The sequence below is a fragment of the Oryctolagus cuniculus genome, chromosome 6, assembly GCF_964237555.1.
Source record: "Oryctolagus cuniculus chromosome 6, mOryCun1.1, whole genome shotgun sequence".
Taxonomy (NCBI): Eukaryota; Metazoa; Chordata; class Mammalia; order Lagomorpha; family Leporidae; genus Oryctolagus; species Oryctolagus cuniculus.
In genome coordinates this window covers 77252338-77267746 of record NC_091437.1, presented here as the reverse complement: position 1 = coordinate 77267746, position 15409 = coordinate 77252338, and positions in this window count along the sequence as shown.

Genomic DNA, 15409 nt, shown 5'->3' with positions numbered 1-15409 from the left:
GTGTAATGTTATTTTCCAGGTTGTTCATTCAGATTCACATTATCATGACTCCAAATGACTGCCAAGCCAAGTTCTGACTGTGATTACACTTTGTTTCATGGATAGCCTATGCATTTTCCTTTGAAGATCTTTCCATGTTTTACCTTGTGCAATTATCTTGTAATTGTCATAGCATTAACATTTTCAAATCCTTTTCTGTGTTTTATTTTTTGAATTCACATTTTTCTCTGAAAACTCTTTTGGAACCATTAGCTCGTCTCACATCTGGTTACTCTCTATGTCTACTTACAATATTAGGACTGCTTTTAATATTTTTTAGAAAGCCATTGCTTTGTGGGTTCTCTTCTCTCTTGCTAGAGTTTATGGTCAAGTAATTTCTTAGGAAAGAATCAGAAATTTTCTGAGTCCCTTAAGTGTAATAGGGTCACACTTGATTGATAGTTGCATATAGATACAAGTTTTGGGGGGCTGGCTCTGCTCTCTTATTTCTGTAATATATAATAATCATATCATTCCATCTCTTGCTTTTTTACAAATTTTCTGTTCCCTGTCTCATTCTGAGGCTCCATAGGAACTTTTAGGAACTTCTTTCTTTTTAGTTCTGGTATTAGAAAACACAGTTCCCAACTCCAGCTATTTTTGCTTCTAGGCAGCCCAGAGATGCGTGTCACACAGCTGTAAGGACATTTTTTTTTTTTAAATTGTCCTTCACTTACTGGGTGTTGCACATTTTAGGTCTCCATTTTACTTACATCATCTCTAATTGTTCCTGGGATTTTCTCCAGTGTTTTTTTTTTTTTCATTAACCATTTCATTGACTTTTTGTAAAGATTTATTTGTTTATTTGAAAGTCAGAGTTATACAGAGATGGAGAGGCAGGGAGGGAGAGAGAGGTCTTTCATCTGATTCACTCCCCAGTTGGCCACAACAGCTGAAGCTGCACCAATCCAAAGCTCCTCCAGGAGCTTCTAGGTTTCCCACATGGACGCAGGGGCCCAAGTTCTTGGGCCATCTTCTGCTGCTTTCCCAGGCCGTAGCAGAGAGCTGGATTGGAAGTGGAGCAGCCAGGACTCGAACCAGCACCCATATGGGATGCTGGCACCGCAGGTGGTGGCTTTACCTGCTGTGCCACAATACTAGCTCCTTCATTGAATTTTTTAAGTTGGCAGTTATAGTTTTAACTTTCAAGAATGCTGATCACCTTTTAGGAGTTCTGTAAATTCATTATTTTTCAAATCTCTAAAAATGCAAGTCAGTGTTTTCTTAAAAGTTTTCTGCTCCTTTAATGCCTCCTAAGGTGTGGGGGCTCTAGACCCCCGGGACCTGCGAGACTTCTCTCTGGAAAACACAGGACAAGGACAACTCTTAGAGAGATTGCCAAAAGCTTTATTTCTCAGCATTCCTTCTATAGTGTGAAACACCATAGTCAGCAGATTAAGGAAACAGCAAAGTCGAAGGCCTTCGTGCTTACTTGTAAGGTCTGTCTCTAGGGGATTTATCAGTCAAGACCCGGCCGCCTTGTCTTGCACTACAAACAGATGGAGTTCTGTTTCTACAGAGGAAAACATCCTTGACGACTGTTTTACTCATGGCCTTATGCCAAGTCCTTCACTGGACCTTCTTCTGTGTGAACAGTCAGTCCTTGGATGTAATCTCCTGCACTAAGGGTTTTTTTCTCCCTCGTTAGTTAATTTTAGTCCTCATCCACTGGACCACTCCCCAAATGGCCACAACAGCCAGGACTGGGCCAGGGCAAGATTAGAAGCCTAGAACTCCATCTGAGTCTCCCATATGTGTGCAGGGGACAAGCTGCTTGGGCTGTCATCATCCGTGCAGGAACATTAGTGGGAAGCTGGATCAGAAGCGAAACAGCCAGGGCTCAAGCTGGCACTCCAGTAGGCTGTTGGAAGCAGCAGCTTAATCTGCTACACCACAATACCAGGCCCTAATTTTTTCTTTTTTTTTTTTTTTTTTGCATAGAATTGAAATAAAGTTACCAATTTGAAAGTAATGTTAACCCTTAATTCTTTTTATGGTTAAATGCATGTAAAATATATATGCTATATTTTGCCCATTTGTCTGTTAATGGATATTTGGATTGTTTTCACCTTGTGGCCTTAGGTACAGTGCTTCCGTGTTACTGTGTGTGTATGCCTGTTTTCATTTCCTTAGATTATATCCTAAGAGAGGAATTACTGTGACATAATTAATTCTGTTTACCTTTCTGAGAGTTAACAGTTGATCTGTGTCCTTGCTAACACTATTTTCATGCATACACACACACAGGGCAATCCTCATGGGTGTTTAACACACTTGTGGACCATTTTGTATCTTCATTGCAGAAAGGGATATCGTTTAATTTCTTTGCTCATTTAAAAAGATTATTTTTTGACAGGCAGTTGATGAGATCTTCCATCTGCTGGTTCAGTCCCTAAGTGGCTCCAATGGCCAGGGCTGGTGGAGGCTGAAGCCAGGAAGGTGGAGCTCCTTTCAGGTCTCCCACATGGTATGAGTGCCTGGAACATCTTCAGCTTTCCCAGGCATGCTGGATTGGAAGCAGAGTATCTGGGACTTGAACCAGTACTCCATTATGGGATGCTGGCATTGCATATGGCAGCTCATCTTGCTGTGTGACAACACTGGCCCCTCTTCCCATTTTTTAAATTGAGATTTTTTTTTTTTTTTTTTTTTTTTTACCATCTAGTTCTAAGAGTTCTTCATGCATTCTGGATACTGTACAGATACGATTTACTTGTATTTTTCTCATTCTATAGGTTTTGTCTTTTCTATAATCTCCTTTGATACAAAGAAGTGTTTTTTAATAGAAAGCTTTTATTTAATAAATATAAATTTCATAAGCACAACTTTTGGATTGTAGCAGTTCTTTCCCCCATACCCACCCTCCCACCCTCAAACCATTCCACCTCCTGCTCCCTCTCCCATCCCATTCTTCATAAAGATTCATTTTTAATTATATACAGATCAACTTAGTATATACTAAGATTTCAACAGATTGCACCTACACAGACACACAGTACTGTTTGAAGACTAGTTTTACCTTTAATTCTCATGGTACAACATAGTACAGTGATGGCAGAGGTCCTAGATGGGGAGTAGGTACACAGTGACTCCTGTCCTGTTGTTGATTTAACAGTTGACACTCTTATTTATGACATCAGTGATCACCCAGGGCTCTTGTCATGAGCTGGCAAGGCTGTGGAAGATTCTTGAGTCCACAAACTCCAACATTATTTAGGCAAGGCCATAGTCAAAGTTTTCTCCTCCCTTCAGAGAAAGGTACCTCCTTTGATGGCACCTTTCCACCAGGATCTCATAGAGATCTTTCATGTAGGTCGTTTTTTGCCACAATGTCTTGGCTTTCCATGCCTGAAGTGCTCTCATGGGCTTTTTAGCCAGATCTGAATGACTTAATGGCTGATTCTGAGGCCAGAGTGCTGATTAGGGCATTTGCCATTCTATGAGTCTGCTTTGTGTCCTGCTTCCCACGTTAGATCATTCTGTCCTTTTTAATTCTTATCAATTATTATTAGCAGACACTTGGTCTTAATTATGTGATCCCTTTGATACTTAATCCTATCTTTATGATCAGTTATGAACTTAAACTGATAACTTTAGTAAGATGTCATTGGTATCTGCCAACTTAATGGGGATGTAGAGTCCCATGGCAGGTTTTTAGGTTTACCTTTAAGGGTAAGTCTGAGGGAATGTGTACATCTCCTCCCTCACTTATTCCCATTCTTGTTTTTAACAGGAATCAAGTTTCAGTTGAGTTTAAACACCTAAGAATAATTATGTGTTAAGTAAAGAGTTCCACCAATGGTATTAAGTAGGAAAGGAAAAGACTCAATAAAATAGTAAGCTGTTCCTTGACAGGACAAGGGCTGATCAAGTCATTGCTTCTCATAATGTCAGTTTCATTTCTACAGGTTTCCTATTAGGAACTCAGTTCTCAGAACATATATTTGTCCCTTTGGGACTGGCTTATTTCACTCAGCATGATGTTTTTCAGATTTCTCCATTTTATAAAGTCCTATATAGTGTTGTAAGTCATTGCTATTGGCCACCATTGTTCAAGTCCCAGCTGTTCTATTTTTTTTTTTTTTTAAGATATATTTATTTGAAAGTGAGGCACAGAGAAAGAGAGAGCATCCACCTGTTGGTTCACTCCCCAGATGGCTATGACCGTCAGGGCTGGGCTGAACCAAAACTAGGAATTTCATCTAGGTCTCCCACGTGGGTGCAGGGACCCAAGGATTTTGGCTATCTTCTGCTGTTTTCCTTCATGCATTAGCAGGGAGCTGCCGTACCATGTCGGCCCCCAGCTGTTTCACTTCTGATCCAGCTTCCTACTAATGCACATTGGAAAAGCTGTGGAAGATGCCTCAAGTGGTTGGGTCCCTGCCAACTATGTGGGGGACTCAGATGGAGTTACTGGCTCCCGGCTTCAGCCTGGCCCAATCCTGGTTGTTGGCAGCCACTTGAGGTATGAACTAGCATCCATCATATGAAAGAACTCTATTTCCCTGTCATTGTGCTTTAACAACACAAAAGTCATTGCCAAATCCAAAGTCATAAATATTTTACCCATAGGTTTTCTTCTAAGAATATTACAGTATTTGCTGTGAGACTTTGGTTCAATTTTGAGTGAATTTTTATATATAGTGAGAACTAAAGGTCCGACTGCCTTGCTTTGCATGCAAATATCCAGTAACCCCTAGCACCACTAACTAACCGGCCCCCCTAGTTCCTGTTTTTAATTGACATAAAAAGATGAATTTAGTTAAATGTTTGGCCTACCTCAGCTGGGATGGTCACGTGGGTTATTTCCATTATCCTATTAATATTGTGTACTGAATTTTTTGTATGTTAAACCATGCTCTCTCTCTGACCTGCATTGTGGTGTAGGGGGGAAACTGCCACTTGCAGTGTTGGCATCCCACATGGGCACGGTTCGAGTCCCGGCTGCTCTGTTTCTGATCCAGCACTCTGCTATGGCCTGGGAAAGCAGCAGAAGAAGGCCCAAGTCTTTGGGCCCCTGCACCTATGTGGGAGAACCAGAAGAAGCTCCTGGCCCCTGGCTTCGGATCAGCACAGCTCCGGCTGTTGCGGCCAATTGGGGAGTGCACCAGTGGATGGAAGACACTCTCTCTCTCTCTCTCTCTCTCTCTCTCTCTCTCTCTCTCTCTCTCTCTCTCTGCCTTTCCTTCTCTCTGTGTGTAACTCTTTCAGACAAATAAATCTTAAAAAAAAAAAAAATACTTTCATTGTGGGAATAAAAGATCCTACTTGGTCTTGGTGTATAATTTTTTTAATATGCTGTTGAATTCTATTTGATAGTATTTTGTTCAGAACTTTTGCATCAATGATTAAAGAACGCATTGAGATTCCTAATCAGCAATTTTCTGTGACATCACTAATGACCTAACCCTTTGAAAGATAAAATAGACTTGGGTAAGTAAATTGACTAGTATCTCAGAATTAGGATCTGAGCTGGAAGTTAAATTGATCACCCTTGACATCTAACATGGAAACTTCTAGCATGCTTCCAATTAGGAGGAAAAATCTAGCTTAATTTATTTCAGTGGTTATGGTAGCTCATATTATTTTGAAGCCCGGACCCATGAGAACTCAAAGGGACTAAAAGATACACATTTACAAGAAATTAGAAGCATTTGTCTTAGTGCTTTCAGGTGGGCAGGTGGGCTCCTGCAGTGGATTTGTTATTTTCTGCTTGTTCAAAGTTGGAGACCTAGAGGCCTATTTCATTTTGAAATGTCTTTGTGCATAAGCATTCAACAAAGTGCAGTCCTTTAAAAGCTTTGGATTTCCTATCAGACCCACTAAAGTTGTCTATACCTTTGACAGCTAACTCATAATTCACACAGATTTCTTTTTAAGATTTATTTATTTGAAAGAGTTACACACATACACACACGGGTCTTCTATCAGTTGGTTCGCTCCCTAACTGGCTGCAACAGCCGGAGCTGCGCCGCTCCAGAGCCAGGAGCTAGGAGCCTCCTCCAGGTCTCCCATGCTGGTACAGGGACCCAAGGACTTGGGCCATCTTCCACTGCTTTCCCAGGCCATGGCAGAGAGCTAGATTGGAAGTGGAGCAGTGGGTCTTGAACCGGCACCCATATAGGATGCTGGCGCTTCAGGCTAGGGCGTTAACTGCTGTGCCATAGCGGTGGCCTCTCACACAGAATTTTTTTTTTTTTTAAGTGGTAGAATGCTATGGGGAAACACCATTAAGATTCTTAGGAGCCAATTTGTCTTGCTAAGAGGATCTCCTAGGTACTGACTTGAAGCCTAAAGTTTTAACAAAGCAGATAATACAGCCTTGATGTGACTATTTCTCTGAAACTTCACCTTAATGAAAAGACTAGGTCCAACTAAGCAGCTCCTAAGTTTCTTTTATTTTTGATAATTTATTGTTGCAGACTAAAGTTTCTTAGGGCCGGCACTGTGGCGCAGTGGGTTAATCCTCCACCTTTGGTGCCGGCATCCCATATGGGCGCTGGTTCTAGACCTGGCTGCTCCTCTTACAGTCCAGCTCTCTTCTGTGGCCTGGGAAAGCAGTAGGGGATGGTCCAGGTCCTTGGGCCCCTGCAACCACATAGGAGACCGGGAAGAAGCTTCTGGCTTCGGATTGGCATAGTTCCGACCATGCAGCCATTGGGGAGTGAACCAGCGGACAGAAGACTTTTCTCTCTGTTTCTCCCTCTCACTGTAACTCTACTTCTCAAATAAAATATTTTTTTAAAACAAAAGTTTTCTATTTGGTTATTTGGTATCTTTTTAAAATTTTTTTAAGATTTATTTATTTATTTGAAAGGTAGACTTAGGCAGAGGCGTGCGTGGTGGGGGGAGGGGGTGGCTTCCATCCGCTAGTTCACTCCCCAAATGGCCGCAAGAGCTGGAGCTGGGCCTATCTGAAGGCAGAAGCCAGGAGCTTCCTCCAGGTCCCCCATGCAGATGCAGGGGCCCATGGACTTAGGCCATCTTCCACTGCTTTCCCAAGCCATAGGAGAGAGCTGGATCAGAAGTGGAGCAGCCAGGACTGGAACTGGCGCCCACAGCACTACAGATGGTGACTTTACCTGCTATGCCACAGCACCAGCCCCACTATCTCTCTTGTGCTAAAATAATCCAGTTGACACCTTCAGTATTTCCTGGACACTTTTTAGCCAGCATTATAAAACTTCGATAGTTTGGCAAATTGCTTTGCTACCACAAGACATGAGTCCCCAACTTTTCAGCTTCCAATAGCAGTTTCTTTCCTTTTTTCAGCCTTTACTAAACTGCCAATAGTTTGATTACTATTCTTTTCTGCCGTACGTTCCATGTTTTTGTTATGGTATCATCTCACTGTTGGTACCTATTACTGTATCAGACATAAGTTGTATAAACTGATTATTGCCACACTTTGTGGCTTCAGATAGCAACCAAGTGTTGGCTCATGTGGCTGTAGTAATCAACTCGGGGCACCTTAGCCAGAGCTACTTTGGGAATGCCTTGATTGCTTGTGTAGCCTCTGTCAAAATGATGTTGCAGGGAAAGTAGCTGCAACAGTTGGGCTTGGAAGTCACATTACTTCTCCCACATTCTTTTGTTCAAAGTGAATCGCAGAGCCAACTCAGACTCAGATTCCGAGGGTGGGAGTAGCTGTGAAAAGGGTTGGGGTCAGGGGTCATTTTAAAACCACCACATTTCTTTTTGTAGTTCTAAAATTGGTTTGCGTTTTAAGATTTAGAAACAGATTTGTAAATCCTTGAACATTTCTAGAAAAGAAAGGATGGGGTTCAGCAGTGTCTAAAGCCAACCAAACTTAGTAATGTTTACTTTATAATCTAATTTTTACCTATTTTACTTATTAGTGATAAGTAAGAAGGAACTAAAACTGTTATTAATGTTCACTAATTGATAGCTCTTATGTTAGTCATGCTCTTAGGACATAAACAAGCTGTCTTTGGCCAATTTTTAAAAATACTTTGTGTAATTTATCATCTTTATGAGTAAGCTAGAAATTCTTTCAAACAATTCTTAACATAGTGGTAATGAGACTGAACAGTCAGCACTAAGCTATTTAGTTTACATACTCCTTAGGTGTCTCAGACTCGGAGACCATTTAGGGTGAGTTCCACCTGCTTCACTCCTGCCCTAACGCTTGATGGCAGTGACAGTTCTAATGTTGGAAACAAACTGCAAGGCTCAAGATAATAAAATGCAAGTGTAGTCCTTCATGCACCCCTCTAATCAAAGCAATAATACTTGTATTTGTCACGGAAGACTGTACCCAGGGTTGCTTGGATATATCCAGTTTCCATGGCCCTAGTCAGACAGTGTGCCTTTCAAATGGTTTATATCCAGTGTCACCCTTTTCTTCAAGAACAGGATACCAGGCTTCCTAGAGGCAGAAATCCCTCCAACTGTACTGTCACCAGACTTTATTGTGGACAATTTAGTAGTTTCTGACACCTTCAGTAGCTCTCAAAGAGTTATTTGTACAAATGTTACATTTTGTTTCAGAATGCTGTCTCTAGTTTTGTGGAATCTGACAGAAAAGAACCTTGTGACAGTCAGTAATTCCAGTGATGTTGGAATATGTTTCCTTAGACTGCTTTCGATAGACTACCAGTTGATTCCTCCAGTACTCATAGTAGTGCTATTAACTAAGTGAGTATTTAACAGAGGTGTCATTTGCAATCTTGGAATTCTGTTCTCCCGGTGGATGTCTCCTTAACCAGCCTAGGCTTCTGATATGAATTGCTTATATTTCTTAAAAAATGAATTCTTCAGTTGTCCAGAAGTATTCAGAGCCTATCATACAAGCATGGACAGTGCCTCCATTCTCTGCAGTTTTTGTAATCACGTGTTACAAGCTTTTCCCTGCAGCCAGCCCACCTGAGGAGGTGTCAGCATGCCACCTTTAAAACAGGCTGCCATGGAAATCTATTTCTTTCCTCCTATTTTCATGCCACTATACATTTAATTATATCATTTTTGGAAATAACACATTTTCATGAATATTCCTCATACTCCACATAGCATCAATGAGTACAAGAAAGCTTGAGTGTGGGACTTCTGCTTTCAACCTTGTAGCCATTGGATTTTCTGAACCTTTATCAGAAGGTTCTTATTAATAATTAGCACTGAAAGCAATTGTGCATAATATAAAATATTGTGAGGTGCTTTACAAATAACACCATTCTGTTAAATAAACGGCAACATTAATAAATGCTGTTCTATACCAGAATTCTGTCATCACTCGGGTAGGGGTCTTCCCACCTGGACTAGCAGTAGTTGACAGAAGTCAACTGCCTGCCCTGGGACTTGATACTGCATTTCCCAAGGGACTTCCACATTAACCTGTGCAGACTGAGCAATTGTGCTCACCTTAAAACATCACAAAGCTTTTCAAGCAATAAAAATCTGCATAGATTTCAGATATTTTTGCACCAAAATGAAGTTTAATGTCCATTTTACACAGGCTTTTTGAAGTACCCTCATCATTTTAGTTTTATTAGCCAACTTGCCATTTACTCTTTTTTATTTATTTATTTATTTATTTGACAGGCAGAGTGGACAGTGAGAAGAGAGAGAGAAAGGTCCTTTGCCGTTGGTTCACCCTCCAGAGGCCGCCGAGGTCGGCGCACTGCAGCCGGCGCACCGCGCTGATCTGAAGCCAGGAGCCAGGTGCTTCTCCTGGTCTCCCATGCAGGTGCAGGGCCCAAGTACTTGGGCCATCCTCCACTGCACTCCTGGGCCACAGCAGAGAGCTGGCCTGGAAGAGGGGCAACCGGGACAGAATCCGGAGCCCCGACTGGGACTAGAACCCGGTGTGCCGGCGCCGCAAGGCAGAGGATTAGCCTAGTGAGCCGCGGCGCCGGCCTGCCATTTACTCTTAAGAGTTGTCAAATGGGGGCCAGCACTGTGGCTCATTTGGCTAATCCTCCACCTGTAGCACCAGCATCCCATATGGCGCTGGGTTCTAGTCCCAGCTGCTCCTCTTCCAGTGCAGCTCTCTGCCGTGGTCTGGGAAGGCAGTGGAGGATGGCCCAAGTTCTTGGGCCACTGCACCCGCATGGGAGACCAGGAGGAGGTACCTGGCTCCTGGCTTCGGATTGGTGTAGCTCCAGCCGTGGATGCCATTTGGGGGGTAAACCAATAGAAGGAAGACCTTTCTCTCTGTATCTCTCTCTCTCTCACTGTCTAACTCTATCTGTCAAATAAATTAAAAAAAAAAAAAGTTTTCAAATATGCTCATTTAAGATAGGTGAGATCTCAAACCAAGAACTGGTTTTAGAGCAATAGGATAGGAGGTGGGTAGAGGCGTGTAGATAATAACTGAAATGCCAAAACCAAACTATTCTCAGAGCATATCTCTCACCCTATTATTTGAAATACTAAGCACTTTCCGGTTATATCAGTCCTGCTGTGTCTTCTAAATACCATATTTCCTGAAATTAGAAAAACATTCATGAATCCACAGTGCTAATTTTTCCATGTTTTTATGTAAATGAAGGCCATATCAAAGAGGATGGGAACAACAAAAAAGATAACTCCTTTGAAATGATAATTGCCAGCAGAAATCCTAATAGACAAACTCTTTCTCCAGAATTGCTGGTAAAGTTCCCTAGAGAGCTGGAGATCAGAGCCAGGGTTAAAGTTTAAGATCACAGTGGTGGTCCAGTGTGCTGGATTGTTGAGTTCCCTGAACTGGCTGTTCCACAAGTCTGAGCTTTGTCATAGGTTTTATACCTTTTCTTACAGGATGGGTACCTGCACTGAGTCAGGTTTTAACATCAGGGAGTTACGTGTGGTTATCAGTCACATTGAAAATCAAAGGATACCTCATTGGCAATTAGAGTGCCTGGTAATAGCTAAAATTTTATTAAGGAGGTGTACCACATTCCCACAATGTGCAGGGAGAGGCATGTGATGGGGTCATTAATCACTCTTTGTACCATGCCTAGGATGGAAAGCTCCCTACTTAAGGCACAGTAGATGTTTCCTTGCTCATGCTTGAGGTTCATTGAGAGCCGAGACAGCATCCTTGCTGATTTATACCTGTGCAGAATTTATGTTTACATACTTTCACATTCTCCCTGTCCCCGCTTCCCAGAATTCCTGGTCTAAGGCCACTGTTCTCAGCTTTGTTCTGTTACTGCTTTTTCTGTGGCTTAGATGTTAGTTTTGTTATATTACTCCATTCTAGTCCTGTCTCCTTGAGACTGCAGCTATGTCTTCATTGTCTTAGTTGGAACCGCTCATTGTCTTAAAAATCCTAACCACATATCCATAGTCTCTTACACATTTTTCCAGGTAACACTTTTTTTTTTTTTCTTTTTGACAGGCAGAGTGGATAGTGAGAGAGACAGAGAGAAAAGTCTTCCTTTTGCCGTTGGTTCACCCTCCAATGGCCGCCACGGCTGGCGCGCTGTGGCCAGCGTACCACGCTGATCCGAAGGCAGGAGCCAGGTGCTACTCCTGGTCTCCCATGGGGTGCAGGGCCCAAGGACTTGGGCCATCCTCCACTGCACTCCCGGGCTACAGCAGAGAGCTGGCCTGGAAGAGGGGCAACCGGGAAAGAATCCGGCGCCCCGACCGGGACTAGAACCCAGTGTGCCGCGCCGCAAGGCAGAGGATTAGCCTAGTGAGCCGCGGCGCCGGCCACATGTGTTTTTTTTTAAAACTGCTGATTTTACTCAAGAAGTAATGGGTGCCTGATTCCTTGAATGTGTTCTCTTTAGCTTTTTTTTTTTTTTAATGATTTATTGATTTATTTGAAAGGCAGAGCTACAGAGAGGCAGAGAGAGAGAGAGAGTGAGAGAGATCTTCCATCTGCTGGTTTACTCCCCAGATGGCCGAAATGGCTGGAACTGGGCCAATCCAGAGCCAGGAGCTTCCTCCCACGCAGGTGCAGGGTCCCAAAGACTTGGGCCATCTTCCACTGCTTTCCCAGGCCATAGCAGAGGGCTGGATCAGAAGTGGAGCATCCAGGACTCCAACTGGTGCCCCTATGAGATACCAGCACTGTGGGCGATGGCTTCACCTGCTATGCCACAGTGCTGGCCCTGCTCTTCAACTTTCATTAGAGTAAATCATCCTCGAATTGGAAGTAACCCAGGTTATTTACATAACTTCTAAAAACTTAGTAATTTTGACTATTGAAATAACCTGCCTCACTGCCTTAGTATTTCTAACTTTTAATTAATTACAGAACATTTCACTAAAAGTCAATGATTAGATGAGATTCAGGAAATCTTCAGTAAAGAATGAGATCTGAATGATTCTGTGTGCTATGTAGCAGTAAAATCCAAAAGTTTTATTTTGATTAAGAGGGCCAAGAAAAAATGCATATATTGCAAAATGGAAGTTTACTGTAATTATAGAGTATCCACTCATTAAAAATATTTTGTGTGCTATTATTGTCTTGAGTTCTTTTCAAAGTTGCTGGGAAAATAATCAGAGTTACTGTAGTAACAAACTTGGATGGTAGGTGCTAATCAGAACTGCTTCCTGGAGCAGTTGTATAAGTGATCCCCATCCCTAATAGCTTTTTTATTTTTTTAATTTATTGATTTATTTGAAAGGTAGAGTTAGATAGGGAGAGACAGAGAGAGAGGGCTTCCATCTCCTGGTTCACTTCCCAGATGGCCACAAAGGCTGCTGCTGGTCCAGGCCAGAGCCAGGGGCTTTATCTGGGTCTCCCATGTGGGTACAGGGGCCCAAGGGAGATGGATTGGAAGTGGAGCAGCTGGGACTTGAATTGGCACCCAAATGGGATGCCAGCATTACAGGCAGCAGCTTTACCTGCTATGCCACAATGCTGCCTCCCCTGAAAGCCTTTGTTGTAGACTTTATGGGGCCCCAGTATTTTAGCCAACAGCTCTTCTGTAAAGATTAACTCAGTTCTTAGGGATGAGCACAAATGCCACACAAATGACATGGTTGACATGTCAGTGTTAGCTTCTGTTCTGGGAAGTTTGGGAACAACTCAGAGGCAGAACACCAAAGTGTAGGCCTTGAAATTCATTATCACCCCCATAGCTGTCATCCTAGTGATAGACTTTAGTTGAGATGTTTTTCAGGAACTTCAAGCCCTGTTCAAAACAAAGTGATAACCAATCTGGCCCATAGGCACCAGACAGCTGAAGCACTCTCACCCCTCACCCCTTGCTATGATAACATCTTAAAAAAAAAAAAAAAAAAAAGGTGTTCTGTTACTGATCAGTCAAAAGCCAGGTGAGCTGAAGACCAACCTGAGGCTCACACATGAGCTGGGCATGCCCTATTCATCCACAAGTTAGAGCCTCAGAGAGCCTAGGTATTGAACATTAGTTACCTCTTTACCCTGAGCTTTGCCATAAACACTTGCTTTTTCCACCACCCTGGTATCAACGATTGACTTGCTGTGCATCAGGCAAGTGAACCTGGTTTTGAGATTCTGCACTCAGTTTAGGGGTGTTCAATAGCAGTTCCATATGTTAATATGAGAAGAGACAGCTCACCATGCCTAGAGACAATACCACTGATCAGACCATGTACAAACTGTTTTCTGCTATAAGCCTCCTTTGATAATGGAGCACCTTGCTACAGGAAGTAGTTCACACCTGGGTTAGCACCCAAGGTACTTGGGTTCACAAAGCTGATCATTGTCATCCTCTCTGAATTTAGCCTTTGGATTTGAAAGAAATACACCTTTTGCTTTAAGGAAAACTTGAACTGTTTCCAAGATAGTGGACCACTAACATTTAACCAGTAGGTCACACAACTGTGTTGAAGCCTAATGTTTAGAAAATACATTGGTGACTGGGCCCTCAGGACAGCATTGAAGTCGCCTGTGTCTGGGGCCTGCAGTCCACTAGTTTGTGTTCATGGTAGGAATTTGATACTTTCCCCAAGTTACCAGTAGCTCCACATCATCAATGAAGTTGAACTTCAGAAATACTTGAGTTGGACATTATTTATTTGACAAGTCTTTACGTATCTTCAGAACTTGTTTCCTCTGGGAAGTTCCAACGTCTTATGCAGATCCTACCACCTAGAGTTGTAGATATAATACACTCTAGCCGGCGCCGCAGCTCACTAGGCTAATCCTCCGCCTTGCGGCGCTGCCACACCAGGTTCTAGTCCCGGTCGGGACACCAGATTCTGTCCCGGTTGCCCCTCTTCCAGGCCAGCTCTCTGCTGTGGCCCGGGAGTGCAGTGGAAGATGGCCCAAGTGCTTGGGCCCTGAACCCGCATGGGAGACCAGGATAAGCACCTGGCTCCTGCCTTCAGATCAGCGCGGTGCACCGGCCGTGGCGGCCACTGGAGGGTGAACCAACGGCAAAAGGAAGACCACCTTTCTCTCTGTCTCTCTCACTGTCCACTCTGCCTGTAAAAATAAATAAATAAAAAAAAATACACTCTAGCACTCTCATAAAGGGCAGAATGTTTTTAGGCTATAGAACTGGATTAAATAAAATGCTGAATCTAAAATAAATAGCTGGTTAACCTATATAACTTATTTTAGCCTCAGTTTTCCATCTGTCAGAAATATTTTCCATAGTTTATTATGATGACAGAAAGAAAGAAGGTGATGTGAAAAAAGTACTGTACAAGGAATGGGTGTTTAGCCTGGAAGTTAAAGTAACACTGGACTACCTGGATTCCATTTCTGGCTGCTGCTCCAGTTTCCTACCAATGCAGAACTTGGGAGGCAGTGATGAAGGCAGAATTAATTTGGTTCCTGCCACTAAAGGGAGACCTGGATTGGATCTCTGGCTCCTGGCTCCACCCCTGGAACAGGTCTAGCTATTGGCAGGCATTTGGGGAATTGAACAGTGAATGGGAGATAATATGTATCTCTCTCTCTGTGTGTGTGTGTGTGTGTGTGTGTGTGAGAGAGAGAGAGAGAGAGACTCCCCTGTCACTTTGCCTTTTAAATAAAAAAAGCTTTAATACAATTTTTTACAGTGTTGTACAAATATTAACACATTCCTAGAGATTTCAAAAGGCTACATGCTTTTGGCAGGGTAGTCTTCTAGGCTTCTTGTATCAATATTTTTATTATGTTTCTTTTCACAAAAAGATATATCAGCTCCTTCCCCATCACCCAATCCCACAAAATTGAATCACAGCATTCTCAGACATGTAACAAATGGCACTTATGTATTTTAGGATACAGACAGACACTAAGCAACACCTCTGCTCCCTTCCATCTTTCTTTGGGATAAAGCTTGTCTTCATTGTTAAAAAATGACAAGCACAAATAAAATATTAACTTTTCATTCCAAAATGAATGTTAATATAACAGTACTCACTAGCATCTATATTTCATATTGAAAATAATTATATCAAATATTTTATAGCTTTATTCATTTTGATCTTTATTTTCTTT